General features: G+C 39.6%; 1 protein-coding gene across 1 annotated transcript in view; it reads left to right on the top strand.

Annotated features, from left to right (window-relative positions):
• Positions 1-13,784, top strand: part of LOC117531936 — a 303,771-nt gene that overhangs the window by 123,202 nt on the left and 166,785 nt on the right. The window lies entirely within an intron of this gene.

The raw sequence follows: 13,784 nt of genomic DNA, 5'->3' as shown, positions 1-13,784 counted from the left end.
TCACTGTGCCCCGGGTGCATGTGACACACGAGTCATGTTATAAAATAGCTGATAATCTGGAGAAGACATAACACATGCTCATCATTTAGAAGGGGCAGTCTTCTAACTAATAACAAGTTTTGGGGCCACCTTTCCTCTGTTGTGAGAAATAAGTACAAAGACACTGACATCTACAAAATTTACTTTTGACAGGAAAAAACTGACTTCACTTGCCATTTTGTTTTACCCTTAATGTATCCAAAAACAAAACACTAATTTATGAGGGGGATGTCTTTATGCATAAAAATATGGCATAATTGTTGTTATATGTATATATGAAATATATGTAGTTTTGCCCCGTGGCCCGAAACCGGAAAAGCGATTGAAGATGAGTGAGTGAGTGAGTGAGTGAGTGTAGTTTTGCAGATATAGCTACTGATTGACTGTGCCCCGTGATTCACTGTGCCCCGGTTTCCCCTACTCTCAATTTGGATTTAAAGCACTTCGTGAACTTAAGGTTGTTAATTCCACTTCCTGGACAGTTGGGTACAGGAAAGGAACATGATAAATAATGCCTTACTGAAATTCTGTTGTTTCTTGTAGGTGGAGGTTGCAGATCTCCTTACTTTAGATCAGCTGGCCCAACTGTCAACACACCCATCACGACTAAACACAGCACAACATGCGGAAATAATCATAAACTCTGTCAGATCTGCTGACCTCGGTGCTTTCTTTGACACGGTCTCACCTGCCATTGAGGTAAATGTTTATGTTCCATTTTCCCAGAAATACCATGACATATCAACACAAGTCTGATTAAAATAAAATATGTATGTTAATCGATGATAGTGGACAGAAGTCTTGTCTTGAACTATGAGGTCTTGTACAAGCTTTCAAACAGTTTCACATTGTCATAATGGTACTGGAATGTCAGTGCTCTGGCATGACCATGGTACAAAAAGGACAAAGACTTCCCACTGTATAACAGTTTTACTGAGTGACACGTTGTGACCTTCATGCAACTTTCTGACATATATATTAAAGAAAAGGTAAGATGTTATAGGAAAGTTAACTTTATGAAAGAAAGAAAGACATATTCTAGTTATTCTCCACTGTAAGAACCCTACCCTTCACTTCAACGAAAGTGGTGGTTTAGAAAACAGACTATCAGATGACTTAAAAAAAAATACACAACAAGGAAAAACACTGTTTTTGTTGATGAAGATTCTTCGTAACCCGGGTAACATTTTTAGACGTTTACTTCAAATCAGCTGCACTTCTTGTTTCGTCATCAAGACGTTCCAACACTCATCCCAGTACTTTCTCAAGTCTAAATGTTAATACTGTTGTGCATTTCCACAGAATTACCAAGCCAACTACTCACAAGATGTGAAATCTACTTTCCTCAATGCAATATTTGTCAGAGGAAATCTATCCTCTCCAGCAATCAGTGACACAATGGTCCAGTTCTGGCTTGATCATCGACTAAGACCCCTTTTGCACAACCTCCGTTCCAGTCTGGTGACACCACTTTTTAACATTTGGAACAACAGGAGTTGCAACAGCAGTGAAGAGATGTAAGAATTTCATCCCATTAATCTTCAGTTTAAAGCAAATGCCTGTACTTGTAATGAAATTATAATGGCAACAACATTTTGATTTGATTAGTGTACAGTTTTGAATATCATTTATACTGTTTGTATTATAAAATTAATTAATGATTGGTGTTTTCATCCTTTTTAACTGCTCATCATTTCAAACTAGGATTGGTGTGTTGGAAAAACTTCATCTTACATTCAGCAACGCCACCCGAAGGGAGATCAACAGAAATATTTTCCTCTTCCTTCAAGGTATCATATTGGTGTGCACATTCAATACCATGGTAGTGACAATGACAATATAACACTCCACTAACACACTGTTAAATTTATTTTTTAACTCGTTTTTTTTGTGTGTGTGTGTGTGTGTGTGTGTGTGTGTGTGTGTTGCATATTAAAATCGGAGGCGAGTTCTTTGTTCATTTAATTAAATACACAGTAATTTAATTTGCTTGTGTTTGAACCAGGACCAATGCCTCTCAGGTGTTACACTGGTGGAAGTTTCTTTGTGTATTTAAGAAACACCTTCCATAGTTTTGGCTCTCCAGATGTGTCCATGTTCATATCTCTTCTCCCACAAGATCGACAGTCAGAGGTAACATATTACTGAATGCCTTTACTTTAATTTAACACATGTGGAACTGGCTTGAGATTCAGAAGTGGACATTTTGATATATTGTGCTCTTCAGCCAGCTGTAAGTTATACTATATATTGTTTAATAATAAATAAAACGTGATCATTGATCATTATGATAGTGATCATTAGGTAGTTGAGAATTTGACCATCCAGAAAGTTGAAAAAACTTTGTTGTATTTTCACAAATGATTTAGTTCTATTTTCAGAGATGCTCCCTGCAGTACTTTTTTTTTTTTTTACATTATGTTACAATTATAGTTTATAATTATAGTTAATGCTTCAAACTCATAGTTTGAAGCATTGGTAACGTACAGTGCTGATACAATTTACTGCTTCTTTTTTATGTAGTACTCTACTGTGTGCATTTCTGTTTTCAATTCTTTTTTTTTCCTTTTAGCTTATATGTACCATCAGCACATCAGAGCTGCGTCAGTTCCTCAGTCAACCTAATGTAATTGGAAACAGCTCTGACATCTGTATCATCTTCAACAACTACAACAACACCTCTGCTTTCCTAGAGACCGTATGTGCTTCACTGTGTTCCCGTATTAAAGATCAGATTTTTTTTGTTTTTGTTAGTACAGTATAACAGTTTAACTGCCTGCGTATGTCATCAGGAGGATGTGCCAGACGATGTGAAAATGGCGATTCTTCCCTGTGTGTGGCCTTTATCCTTACGCAGTAACAGCAGGTCTGACGTTAATCTCTGGTTTGACATACGGTTGAGAAACTATCTCAGGTTCCTCAATCAGCGCCTTATCAGCTCGGGTGAAGTGCAGAATGCCACTTGTGTGGCCTTCCAGAAACTGTGAGTGGATATTGTTTTGATTTTGTATTTATACTTGAGAGAGTTTTGCTATTTAATCCCCATATTTTACTAAAATCTGATACATTTGAGTAGCTGTGTTTTTGGTAATGGTGTGTCTTGTGCATTAACCAATTTACAGATTGAAAGCCTGGCTTCGTCTCTCTGTGTGAAGTATCTTTGAGCAAGATGCTAAACAATCTGTGCTTTAAGACCTCTGATTTATTTGTTTTGCTGGGCAAGAAGGTCTAGCACCAGGAACCAAAAATATTACAGTGTCATCCTGACATGATCATCAGTCATACTTAGATCTGCTGTCACTATAAAAGGGGAGGAATTTATCAAATTGTGGAATGAATTGATAAAGCCACATTTTTGTTTAAACGGGGGACAGATATAGTAAAGCAGTTGACAATGCAAATTTCTGTCTGTTTCTCCTGGAGTCTAGTGAAAGTGTCCCAGTGACAACTGGGCTGTCACATATGTTTGAAATGATGCACCGTTTGTGTTGTTTTGCTTTCAATAGGGTCTTGGTAATGGGAACCAACTTCACCTACAGTGGCACAGACATTGAACCGCGTGATGTGTACAACACCATTAGGAGCTACCTGAGCAATGGTAAGGTTTTTCTTTGTATATGATGAGCAAAAACCCACCAGTTTCATTGACAAATGACAGCCAGCTTTTTACCAGCTTCAACTATGTGACATGTTTTATAAGTAAACAATAATGAAACTTGCTGCAGACACTTGACACGCAACAGCTGGAGAAGATGATATTTGAGCAATTTGCACGTGTAATCGTCAACAGGCCATTAACACTGAATTTATTCCCTCTCAGCTCCACTGCTTTTTATTTGATTTTGGTTTTGTAATTCATTAAACGAAGAGATCGGTGACAGTAAATTGTAAAACATGTGGATGTTGTTATGACAGTATGTCATTTATCCTATTTCTTATTAGTCTCTGGAGTCAAATGCTACAATGCCAGTGATGCAACACTAAACTCGACTGCCTGGTTTGTCAATTACATCGGAATGTTTGTGAGATTTATTACACTGGACGATCTGAATGCCTTTGTCAACACCAGTCAAGTAAGACCCTTTACAAGTTATGTATAACTTATTGTACATTTAAGGTAGAGGTTTTTATCTCATACAAGTGCCAGTAATCGATTTTGTATGAAAGAAAAAAACAAAACAAAAAAAAACAGTTTGCGTGCAACATATGACAAGAAAATGCAGTTTTGAAACAACACACCAAGCCAGTTATTTTTGTTTCTATGTGTAGATTGCAGTGTTCGTGCAGAATCCAACTAATCTTCAGCTCTTTAACAACACAGCAGTTCCAGAAAATGTAATTGATTTTTACATCAGTGAGCTTTACAACACCAATCCCACTTTCAACCCTGTGAAGTGAGTATCCACTGAAATATGAACCACTCATCCGTGCAGAGTTTTGACAGAATGTGTTGCTTTTGTATTTTTGCATATGTGCATCATTGATTCAGTAGAGGACTATTGGTTTTAATGTATATTAAAATAACTTTTTTCTTCTAGCCTTCCTGGGCGTCTTCTGTGCTCTGCTGATGTTCCAGGTTCAGCATTTGTTTCTCAGAATGAAGCTGATGCCACACTCCTCTTGCAGAAACTAAATAATTTCTGCAATGGTTCACAGAATCGTGAGGTACCTTTTCCATCATAAACCAGACATAGGCATCATTTCTTTAAATTGTTTTTTGTTTGTTTTTAATCAACACCAGCTTTTGACAGATTATTAAAAAAAAAAAAAAAGGTTTTGTACTCAGTCTGACTCAAATATTTCACCTGAATCAAACCTGGCCTCCATCACTACACATTTTCACCCACATCTAAAATGTTAATCACAGTGAATTATATTTTCATGCTTCACTTTTTTGATAATCTGGGCTCTGCATAGAGCAGCACAAGTGTCATTGCTATTTTTCACCAGACACAGCTGTCATTTTAACGCCGAGTGCCTACAGCCTTTAGACACGATACACCAATTCCCAACCTCTTAACCTTGTTAAATGAAGCCGACTCGGAAATTGAAAATACTGCAGTTTCATGAATGGCCAATTGAAGTGCACCACTCACAGTAGAATCCCGTATTAACCCTCTGGGGTCCGAGGGCATTTTTTGGACAGTTCACTCGCCTGGCATAAATGTTTTATTGTTGCTGTTAACAGCTCTCCCTGCAACCCACAATCAAGTTTTATGTCTCTTTTTTTCAGGACAACCTGTGCTTTCAGAATATATATGTTTTTGTTGTGTTTTATAAGTGTAATAAAGGTTTACAATTAAAAATAGGCAAGGAAAAAATAAAGCAAAAAATAATTTTCCAGACACATTTATTCAAAACAAACAGCAAACTATAATAAACAACTGTTTTGACACTTTATAAAGGTAATTTGAGGTCTTGTGTGAAAGACTGTGCAACAAAAAGGTTCAAACAATAAACACAAATGCACATTTTGAACAATATATACAAAATGGTCTATGCATTTTGTTGTCCATTGATATGGTAAACAGTGCTTTACGCAGAGAAAGCAACAGAGTTATCCAATAACATTCACATGCAAACTAGTGGAGCAATCCTGATAGTTACACACTCTTTGTTTGAGCACGTGAGAATGTCATCAGAGGCTCTCCGTCTGCTCGCATCTGATTGCTGTGCGTAATGGAGCCGGGCACACTGAGTATGTACTAATAGTATGTACTCATTGGAGCACCCAGGGGGCTATTCAAATGGGCCAACTAGTAACATATCACTCCTGAAAACGATCTTTGCCTTTTCACGTGAGGTAAATCTGCCCTACGATTGGATTTTGGAAAACCATGCGATGGTGAACCAATTCCGATTGGACACTCACATTGCGCACGTCATCACACAGCTACTATGAGGAGTACAAAGATGGCCGATGGCTGGCTCAAAAGTCTGCGGAGTTAACTTTTCAGCAAAAAAATGTAAGTTTCTATCTCATATCATTCCAAAGTTATTTATAATTTAGTAAAGCTTGTGTTGTGTGGGCCGCTGAAGAGGAGGTACTGCTGGCCCACCACCACCAGATGGCGCCCTGCTTGGAGTGCGGGCTCCAAGCACTAGAGGGCGTTGGAGCCGCTGGAAGTGACAGCTGTCACTTATCAGCACCAGCTGTCACTCATCACCATCACTACAAAGGCCGGACTGCAACTCCACCTCCTCGCCGAGAAATCATCTACCATACAGGTAATTCTCTGCTGTATCTATAACAAATAATAGTCTGATCTCATTTGCAGCCATTTTCCTGTGACGGTGTCCTTATCTGCGGTATTGGCGTTTGGTGTGGACTGCGACGGCTTCGCCTCACACCCCAAACCAGATAAGTGGTTTCACAGGAGCTGTACGAGTGTGTTATTGGAGGTGGAGGTGTTCCCTCCTAACTGAACACAGACTGTGGGATTACTGAGTGTGCGTACTCACACTCATCAAACTGTTTCTGTTCTCTGCCAGCAGTACCGGGTCTGACTGCTGAAGACAGTGGCCACCTGGGGCGCAGGGCTTGGTGGCTCCGGTGTTCTTCAGATCTGTTGGTGGTGGAAGCTGTGTGGGTTCCGGCTCTTCTATCACCAGACGTCTTCTATCTTCGAGCCTGCCACACGCCACCTTGTGTATGATTGACATGCCGCACTATTGTTATTGTCTGTACTTCGTTGTGCGCTTCACAACATTAAATTGTTACTTTTTGGCTTATCCATTGTCCGTTCATTAACGCCCCCTGTTGTGGGTCATCACAATTAAACATGTATACATCCTGGTACTAAAACACTGTTTCAGTCTTTATATCTAATGTTCCTCTTCATGACACATATAAAGGTGCTACAAATAATTTTTTTACAACTAGAAACTCTTTTAAGGTTGGGAATAATTAGGGCGTGGTCACTTCGAGCGACAGCTGAGCACCTTTGTTGGCCCCGGTGGCAAAGGCTGCTCGTTACAATGAACTCGATGCAGATGAGTCAACTGTTTGTACTTTTTCTTCCAAATATATGAGATAATATGGCTTATTTTGCAGATAATCCTATTAATATACTATCAAAGAAGTTAGTGCTCCATTAACATTTTAGCATTTAAATATTATTTAATTTATACGTTAGCACCGGGTTAGCACTACTTATCAAGTAGGAACGAAAGTTGCTCAGGTAATATGCCACTCATACATTGTAATGCCCACCCCCAAGACATCTATTATGAAGACCACTGCCCAGTCCAAAAAAATATCCATTAATCAAACACGAGTCAAAGTTAGCCTGTTAACAATGATTGTTTTTGAAACTCAAGTTGGGGGACATGTTCAGGCTTCATTTGTCCTGCCCAGGTCACACCAGTCTTTAAGGCAGGGGTGGGCAACGAGGGCCAAGACACTGCAGGTTTTCCTTGCAACCAATCACCTCAGCAGGTGGGTTGCTGATGACCGTCTCACTTGAACATAAACACCTGGTTGTCAATGAAATCACCTGCTGAAACACCTGAACATTAATGAAATCACCTGCTGAGGTGATTGGAAGCAAGGAAAACCTGCAGTGCTTCGGCCCTTCATGGCACATGATTGCCCACCCCTCCTTTAAGGGATAAGCACTGCAAAAATGGCGACTTCCAGAGCCACCCCACCCGCTCTTGTCCAGTATATATGCTGCCTATAGCTACCACTTGAAATTGTTTGGACTTTGTTGGTGTAAGAATGAGGTGTGGTTGGGCACAGAGCTGGTGTGTTGATATTATCCATCAATATCAGGACAGGTTTACCACTTAGATCACCAAAAACTCTTATCTAAATTTCTGCGTGAGGTCTATCTTAGCTGCACCTTGGTCACTAAAAATCTTCAAACAGTGTATTTCCACTATTTCCACTGTGTGTATTTCCATTTCCATTTTGGCTGCTAATTCCACCTAGACACTGTGCGTCAAATATTTCCTTGGCACTAAACCACTCACACGTGTTCATCCTGATTAGCAGTTCACCAAGTTCAGACACATCTCAGCCATTAAAGGTGAAGACAGATGACAATCTGATTGGATGATTTCTTCATATGACTACATAACGCCCCTGTGCAATGCGCAGCACTAAACCTGCACCTTTGTGTGCTGCACCATCATTTGTGCTGATATTTCCTGAAGCTTAAGTAGCGTTTTGTACTCTGACGTCCTCCACATGGATTTCTACTCCTTTATAACATCTACACAAATCTTTTATGAGCTGTCCATGACAAAAACAGAGATGGACAGAGGATTTAACATACATTGCTTTTCTGTAGAATATCAGGTTTTTGTTGTTGTTTTTTGTTTGTTTGTTTTTGTGAGTGTTTTGAAATTTCAGTGCAGATACTAAATGACACTTGGTGGTGTCAATGCTGAACTTTATATTCTATCATGTTCTTCAAAAGAATTTTTGTCAAATCATTGTTCTTCCATTTTATTAAACATGCATTTCTGTTTACATATTTGTTGTATAGGTATCTGCAGCTCTGGCGTCAAACTTTAAAGAGATCAATGCAAATATTATTAAGGTATTAGGCGAGAGCAGCTCAGGTCTGAGCACTGGCCAGCTGGCTACAGTTCCATCATCAGTGCTAGTTTCCGCCTTGCCCACACTGGGATCTGCCAATTCCTGGGACCAGGGTCAAGCCAATACAGTCATCCAGAAAATCACATCTGGAGGCTTCAAGGTAAAGAAAGACACCGTCCTCTTCTTCTACAACCACTACCCAGAAGCACTTGATGCTCTCATATGATCTTTCTGTGACTGGTGTTGTAAAATGTGATTGATCAACAGATCAACAGTGGGTCCTCCCTGACATCCCTTGGAACTCTTGTCATGGGCATTTCATCTGACATGATGGAAAGCATTCCATCTTCTGAATTACTGAACATTTCCCACAACGCCAACTTTGTTTCCAATATTGAGGCAGCCCCACCAGTTGTCAGAGAGACCTTTGTCCAGAAAGTAAGTTAACTTTCCGCTCACACCCTCCTGACAGCCATCTTTTAGTATTTCCTGTACTGGTAACAGTGTAGTGCCTGAGCAGCAAAAATGTTCATGACTTCGTGATTCTTTCCCAGCCAGCATGAGTAGATAAGAAATTTGATCATCTTCTAATGCAATTTCTTTTGGCACCTCTACCAACCACCCTCCCTTTTCTGTGTGCGTGTGTGAGAGAGAAAGATGCAATAACATTATTGTTTTTTGAAAATACTTGACTATTTGGTGTTAACTATGAATTAACTTCCATTTCTGCTCCTGGTAGATAATCTCTGCAGACCCAAATCCAGTCATGGTAGTGCAGAATGTTCCTGATATGTTGGCTGGTGAGATCTCACCGACCTTACTGGCAGGTCTCAGTAACGATGTGAAGACGTCTGAGCTCAACCAGAAGCAATGGACGCCAGATCAGGTGAGCATTTGATGTTACACGGAGAATTTCATGTCTGTACGACAGTTGGGTCTAGAAGAAAATGTCCAAGATGAAGGGGCGTGATAAATGACGTGTGACTGTGACAGAAGTAACTAATATGTTGTATTAACATTTCATTTCCATGTGAGAAATTATATACATTCAGAGTTCAACAAACTTGATTCTATTAAAGATACAAAATCTAAACTTTAATAAATAGCAGATACAATGCCTATAAACAATGCTCGCCCCAAATGGCTTTTAGAATTCAGGTCAAAGCAATTTCAGATCAAGTTGCACTTCACCAAAATACCACTGTGTAGAGTTAAAAAAAAAAATAGGTAGCCAGGCCCTCAGCTGAGATAATTACATGAATTGTTTTCTCGTAACTTTGTCTGACTGAAGCATATTGTATCAGAATCTGAAATGGAAATATCACACATGCATTTGTTTCATTGTCTCCTAATTACAATTATTCTTCTGCCTCAATATATCCTCTGTTATCATCATTCATAATCATAAAAATGGTCCAGAATGTTGCAGCAAAGTTTCTTACAAGGTCCTTCGAGAGGTCCCACATCCTGGCTCCCTTTAAAGTTAAGATTTTAGTGATCGCTTTCAGAGCCGTGCATGGTCAGATGCCACAGTATAATAGTGAAGTTCTGCATCCGTTTAGTATATCAGAAGTAGATCTCCGAGGTCTCCTGAATAGATTCTGGGGGTGGCTGCTCAATGTAGGTTAAAAACCTGCAGTAAGGAGGATGTATCTCCCATTGTGTTTAGCATCTGTTGACAATCTGTATACCTTTAAAAGGAGGCTGAACATGTACTTATGCTTGTGCTTCCCTTTGTTTCATTCAATTTATCTTTATTGTGTTTTATCTGTTGGGTTAATGCTTATATATATATATATATTATAATAAAACATAAAATAAAAACACATAAAAACAATTCTCTTAATGACAAAGTGAGTATGCACACAAATGAAACTAGTAATACCCCTGTCACACAAGAGGCCGAATGAACCCAAATGCCGTCCAAATGAAATTCTACCCACATACGGGAAGTGTCAAGGTGCATTCGCAACCATCGGACAGCATTCTGAATAGCTGGGCACAGTTGTGTGGCTGCCCTGAATGTTTTGCCCATGCTCAAAGCATTTGAGGTGCAGCAGAAGTGGAAAAAAATCGAACAGCATTTGACGTCTTGTCTGACCGCAGTCTGACTGCGTTCTAAATATTCTCACGGCATCATGGTCAGGCATGTCAAATCCTGCCGGCATGTCCCGAGTGTGCCATGGATGAGCCATATGTGCACCTCCACTGGATTCCGTTTGGAGTGCACAAAGGAAACATTATGTGCAGTGCCTGTGGCATGCGTTCATCTTGTGAACTAGATTTTGCTATAATGTGAAAGCTGAATGTTAGAGCTGATGTTTTGTTTCCTCTCCCCAGGCTCAGATGATTCTTCCTGTTATCTCTCCAGACTTTGACACAGAGGAGTAAGTGGGGTATTTTTGTTTCCCTTTTCAGGGTCAATTTTTCACTCCCTAATTGATAACTGTGTTATCTTTGAATCTTGCCCACAGGTTATCGACACCTGTGCTGCAAGGATTCACATGCACTTCGGTTGCAAGAAAGCCTAAGGCCAGAGTTCGAGACCTGATCCATGCTTGTCGACCAAGGAGAGGTAGGCCCAAGGTGGAGCTGAAGGAGTCACAGGTAAATTAACATGAATCTGGTTTGTAGCTGAATAAATAAATGTTTAAATATTTACCAGAGGCTGGGAACTGTCACGTTTTGGTTGTCTTGGTTTGTTTCTTTGCCGGGCTGTTTGGAACTGTGTTGTTCATAAACCTGCATGTGATTCTTCTGCATTGAAACATCTGCAGTCTTTACTGGAACATTTGAGCTCCAGAACTTGATGCACTATATGGGGGTTTTTTGTTGGAGAGTCGTGCTGAAACAGGGTTGGGGTAAGAATTGTGGAATGTCATATTTCAAAGACTGATTTGTTGTACAATAACTAACTTACTCATTTCAGTCCATTTACTGGGACTCATGCCTTTAACGCCCGGTTGTCTTAGACTATTTATGGTTGCTTAGATACAAGTATTTCTGTCACTATGTGTTCTAACAGTTCTGCAGTTATGTCTTGTGTGAGGAGTTGAGCTACCAATAAATAGGTGTATGTAACGGAGGCCAGCAGGTGTCACTGTGCTGATGTAGTTAGTAAACCTCACTCCCAACAGCGCAAAAGGATTCTCTGGTCACAAGGCCAGAACCCTGGATTTTAGTCTTCTGGTTAGAGAGTCCGACTCCCATGCCGGAGATAGTGAGTTTGTGTCCTGAGGGGAGCAAATGGGCAGAGTCATAACAACACAATGTAGAGTGCCAGCCGCTACATGTAGGTTCAGTTCCCAGTCATGCAACCTGTTTTTGTCCTTAGACAAGACACTTCATCTGCATTGTCCCAGTCTGTCCAGCAGTAAATGGGTAATGGCCTTGGCTGGGGAAGAAACCTCTTTGTAGTCGATGACTGGGGTGGCCAGTGAAGTATATTTCTTTGCCTTTAGAGGCCTCTTGGTTTGCTTTGGTGGTATGTTTTGGGTCATTATTTATCGATACTGTGAAGCTCCATCCATTGAGTTTGGCAGGATTTTGCTGCATATGTGCTTAGAGCCCTCTACACCACAATTTATTATGCTACTTCTGTTAGCAATAACAATTTCAATAAATCCCAGTATCCCAGTTCCATTGGCACCTATACTCACCCATGCAATAACACTGGATGTTTAACAGATGATATACTTAAAATCATGAGATGTTCCTTTCCTTCTCCATACTCTTCCCATTATTCTGGTAAAATCTTGACATCTGTCCAAAGAATCTTATCTCAGAACTGTGCAGGCTTTTTTTTTCTTTAGGTATTTATTAGTATTTATTAGTATTACTAAAGTTTCATTTGTTCTTAAGAGTTACCAGTGGTTTGCACTTTGTAGTAAACCCTCTATATTTGCATTCAAGAAGGCATGTCTTGATTGTAGACTTTGACAATCATACATCTACCTCCTCAGGAGTGTTCTTGAGGGGGCTAGATGTTGTGAAGGGGTGTTTCTTCACCAGGTAAAGTTCTACTATCATCCATGTCAGCTATCTTCTCTGGTCTTCGGGCCTTTTTATGTTGCTCAGCTTCTCAGTGCATTCCTTTTTTTAAGAACGTACCAAATTGTGGTTCTGCCGACTCCTAAAGTTTCTGCTCTCTTATCTGATTTTTATATATATCACACTTCAGTATATTACAGAATATACATGTACATATGAATATCTGGCTTTAGCTGATATTTAATCAGTCTATTAACATAATATACAAATAATTAATGTCTATGAGTTCAATGGAACAAATATTTCATGCGGTGAAAGATGAAACGTACCATTCAACAAGGTGAATGAATGGTATGTTGAATGGTACGTTCCATCTTTCACCGCATGAAATATTTGTTCCATTGAAAGAATGGAAAAACATTCATTATTTGTTTTATATAACAGCAAAAATAGATCCTTGTCATTTGATATTTTATTAATTTATAAACAACAAGAAAAGGGATTTACATTTTGGTGTTCGCCTCTGGTGCTTAACAGTCCAACACGAACTTTAAATAGGAGTCCAAAATTGTTCCCAGTCAACTTGCAAAAAACAATCCTGACTGTATAGTCCGTGATGCCGTCCACTGACTTCATGTACAGACTGCTGTTTGCACTTTCCTCACTCCAATGAAAAATCACGTCAGAAATTTGTCCAGCTTTTCATCCTAACTTCATCCTCTTCATCCTAACAGCTCTTCATGTTTCCAGACAGCTTACGGCGTAGTGGATTTGTTTTTTTTGTGTTTGAAAAAATTAGCACCGTCAATTAGCTCCTTCAAATCGTCGTCCGCCAGCATGACAAACTCCGCCATTTTTACCTAAACACCACCCCCACTGATGTGGGCAGTGGTCGCAGCATGCAATGGTACAAAACATATGGAATTTGCATGTTAAATAGAACCAATTTGCACGCTAAATGCAGTGCAACAGAAATGGGATGAATAATCCATGTCACGTGACATACATCCACCAATCAAATGTTGGGCAGTATGTCTCATGGCCATGTTCTTGATCTGTTTCTACTTCATATCTCCTCTTGGATGCCATGGTATGTACTGTACTTTGTGTACTTACAGTATTTTGGGATTGATCTACCCATTGCTTTCCCTTAATTTAAGGGACCAAAAGCAAAATCTGAGTCTTCTCATTATGTTCCTAAAGGTGACTT

The sequence above is a fragment of the Thalassophryne amazonica genome, chromosome 19 (genome assembly GCF_902500255.1).
Source record: "Thalassophryne amazonica chromosome 19, fThaAma1.1, whole genome shotgun sequence".
NCBI classification, from domain to species: Eukaryota; Metazoa; Chordata; class Actinopteri; order Batrachoidiformes; family Batrachoididae; genus Thalassophryne; species Thalassophryne amazonica.
This window is presented reverse-complemented; position numbering and strand designations above follow the sequence as displayed.